The sequence below is a fragment of the Trachymyrmex septentrionalis genome, unplaced genomic scaffold (genome assembly GCF_001594115.1).
Source record: "Trachymyrmex septentrionalis isolate Tsep2-gDNA-1 unplaced genomic scaffold, Tsep1.0 scaffold60, whole genome shotgun sequence".
NCBI classification, from domain to species: Eukaryota; Metazoa; Arthropoda; class Insecta; order Hymenoptera; family Formicidae; genus Trachymyrmex; species Trachymyrmex septentrionalis.
The window spans coordinates 6,214,161-6,218,447 of record NW_017305779.1 but is presented as its reverse complement, the minus strand read 5'-3'; positions in this window follow the sequence as shown (position 1 = coordinate 6,218,447).

The window sequence follows — 4,287 nt, the reverse complement described above, 5'->3', positions numbered from 1 at the left end:
TATATAATATATATACACACATATATATATAAATATATGTACATAATCAATATAATTATGAAACTTTAAACATTATATTATCAGTGGACATATATGACAGAGAAAATCGAAGTAGTGAATTTGACAATAAATTGTGCATAACGATTACATGAAATTCTAATATAGCGATTAAAGTTAAAATATATATAATATCCAAATTAATGACTTATATTTAACATAAAATTAGAGTTGATTTTTTTAATTTATTATAATGATTATAACTATTTAAGACTATTTTTACAAAAAGAAATTACGGCCGTACGTTCAAGCAGTAAATTATCTAATCGCGAAATCAATAATATAAATTAAGGTAACACGTTTAGGAACTAATCTTGTGTATAAATATCACGTAGAATTCCGATATTATCGCGTAACGACTTAAATGCTTGAATAACGGTCTTAAGGAATATAAGACAGATACATAGGGTGTTCACGTATCAATGTCGATTAAAGTAAATTACTCAAACGATGTTATCCTCGATACAGGCATTAGAAAATACTTAAAATAATCCTCAATAATTTTCCTTTGATATAAAATGTTTTAAATGTCACGGAAATATGCGAGTTCACACCAAAAAATTTTAAAACACTAATAATCATATAAAATTCTTTTTTCATTCTTACACATTATTTCGAATATAAAAGTTTTTTCAGTTTTAATATCAAAATATTTCTCCGTCATCTAAGTATCGAAATGTCGCGGTTATTTATGCGGTCGCCTATCCCAGTTAGAGAAAACTAATCACTAACGATTTAAAACTTTGTATATAATTTCTTTCAGTAGGAAAAAGTGAGAGACAGGAAACCGTAGAAAGACCTAGTTAGTTGAATCGCATAAACCAGATTAGGATTAGCGGTACGTGAGGCGAAAATCCTGTTGATCTAGCAACACATCGGATTGCTTAATCCGATTTTTTCCGGCTGGACGTCATTGCTCATGTCATGCCGAATCTTGTTTTGTTCCGTCAGAGGAGACTTTATCAAAATGTCTTTATCATAAATGTTACAGCAATGTCGAGAGAATAACAATAAGAATAATGATGAAAGAAAACTGAAATTTTTAATATAAACCGTTATCTTACATCAGAAAAACATTTTAAAAATTCTACTAAAAAAAACAGTTTATATCATTTATGAATATAACATATGAAATTTGACATTATTCATTTATATGAATATAAAATATGAAATAATGAAACTCAATATTAAACAATATGATAGTCTAATGTTAATGAAAAGAATAACAAAAGGATTTTAAACTCGTAGAGGAATTCCCAGTTCTATTTGTGTCTATGTAATTCTCTCACGTGCACTTAAAGATAAAATCTCTGGTGCGCTCTGACATAAACATAAATCAAATCTTCCGACTTTGGTCGACAGTATAATTTTTAACTGTTTTATCAGATCCGAAACTAACACTGAAGCACAACCAGAAATCCGCGAATATAATTTCCAATGTAATTACGTTCGACAGTTCGCCTGTGTAAACCCATATTTATTTCTATATATAACATATACAAATATATATAGTATATATTAAATAAAAAAATATATAAAAGTATGTATGTGTGTGTATATATATATATATACACACACACACACACACACACACACACACACACACACACACATAGGAGCAACCCCACTCTCGTACATTTTGACATGCGCGTTTTCACCCCCGGACTTCGCAGTTGACGACGCGGAGGGGATGAAGCAAGAGAACGAATTTCAGCGAATTACCTTAATCAGTCTAAGATCGCCTACGTCAGGTACACCTAGACTCGGCAAACTACTATCGCGATGAAAATTACTATTTTCCGAGAGCCACGCCGACGGCGAATCGATTCGCCGACTTCGGTGAATCGGAGAGACCGGTGGAAAAAAAAAGAAAAAAAAAAGAGAAATGGAGCACTTAAAAAATCTCAAGACGATAGGACTTTAAAAGTTATCTCGTTAATTGTACGTTTAATTACATGAGGCTAATTTCGAGATCATGCAAATTTTTTGCGATCCATGATAAAAGACATATATTCTCGATGATTGTAAACTGAGTAATCTGTATTTTTTGCCCTTTTTAAATAATGAATTAATTCATTATTAATTATACACATAATAATTAATTATTAATTATATACATAATATAATTAATTCATAAAATAAGTAATAGTATTAAGAATTTGTGCAATCGTATAAAAAATAAAATACTTTGAAAAGAATTCTGGAAATATATAAGAAAGTCACGTAAACTTTATTTACATATAAAAGATTCATAAATTCAAACTTTATATTTTTTAATTTATTGACGGATAAATGCAATTTCTGTCAGCACTTTGCCTATAGTTGTAGATATTTGTGTTTCTCATAAATTATCTTAAGATATATAAAAAAATTAATAATAATGAAGAAAATATCAATTTTTTGAGGGAACTTCTGTTAATTACAGAAGAAAGAAAAATCAAATATTTTGTATAATTATATTCAATATCGTCTATTACGAAATATTCTTATATTTCAAATTGTACCTATGAATAACATAAATTTCATTGTTAAAATTTGTTACGAAAAATAATTAATCAAACTCATTTTTCGTCTTTCATGCAACAACTTTGAACTAATTATGTCTGATCACACTTACTTTTACTACTAGATTACCCGAGTAATCCAAGCGGCTATTTAAAAATATAAATAAAACTTTGCGTGTCACATACAAAATTATGCTCGCTTGCACATGTGACAGACCTCGCCAAGGCAGGATTTAAATATATTAACATACCTTAAAAAGTTTCCAGCCTCCCCCTGTACCTTACGAATAACTTCGGCCAAGTCTATCGCGGCGTAAGCGTGTAAAGACACTTCCCCACGTCATTTCGACCCGCGCAATTGCGACGTAGCGAGTGGAAAAAAAGTGCGTCGCTCCTTCGATCGCAGCATAGATTTGCATGCATAACGCGGGATTGCATTCTCTATTGAGCGGTTCATTGACTCGTGATCTATTCGTGCGTGCAGCTTCTCACGCGTGACGTTTCTTTTGCAGAGAGAGAGAGAGAGAGAGAGAGAGAGAGAGAGAGAGAGAGAGAGAGAGATATTCACGCCCTTCGCGAGATTGATCGAAATGGCACGGCGCTCCCGCGAATGCGGCAACGCGCGAAAATAAGCGGAAAAATCGTCCGCAAAAGTTTCGCATACAGCAACAGGTACTTTGGAGCAACGCGCCTTACCAAGAACTCTCGTGAAGAAATCGACTTGCGCAAAAAACTAGTCTTTAACTATATTAATAGAGCACTGTGATTCTAAAAAATACAGTCGAACTTCTTGTTGAATCAAATAAAAAAAACATTTTCAACTTATAAATTTTAAAATATTAGCATCCAAATGTAATGCGAGTTTTAAGTTGTACCTATGATAATCCAAAGTACACAGAAACATGAAAAATATAAGCAAATGTATAGAGGATTAAATTAATGGAACATAATAATAAGAAATGACATGTCACTCTTAATTATTGTTGATTTCTTCCTTTTTTAAGGAAAAAATCTTGGAGACTTCTCAATTGTCAACCCAGATGTTACGCGTTCCAAAGATACTTCGGCGTCAACAAGGTTGATCCCGTCTCACGCGTCGCGCGTATCTTGCACGGTTCTCTGGTGCATTAGGCATGACATTGGTCCGACGTTACGCTATAGGGGATACGTTACTTCAGAATCCATCCTATTTTACGCAAGATGCGCTCTATTCGAATAAAAAAGGTTGCACGGCACGCCTGTATAAAATAACTATCGGAAATGCGATAAAACGAAATGCGAATTTCAAAAATGAATTTCACTCACGTTTTATTATGCCTTACTCATTTTAGAACGCTTAACACGGCCTCTCATATAAAATTATAGCAGATTTAGAGGGTATACAAATATATGCCAAACGTTTGTTTAAAATATTCAACGAGAGAGCACACCGTCGTACGAGCTTCCAACTGCCATGTACCGGAAACTCTCGTGATTAATTTTAATTATATAATAAATATTTTAATAATTGACATTTCTAGAATATACGTTTTTTGTAGATCAACCTAAGATCAACAACTATCTATTCTTTTTACAACAGAAAATCAGAGCATTTGGGACATTCCGACGATACATAATCACAACGGGCAACAATTGTATGTCGAAAGTTTTTCAGAGCAGCAGCGTTCCCACGCGATAATTTATTAGTAACAGTGCGTCACTTACTCGCGAATAACTGAACTTTCAA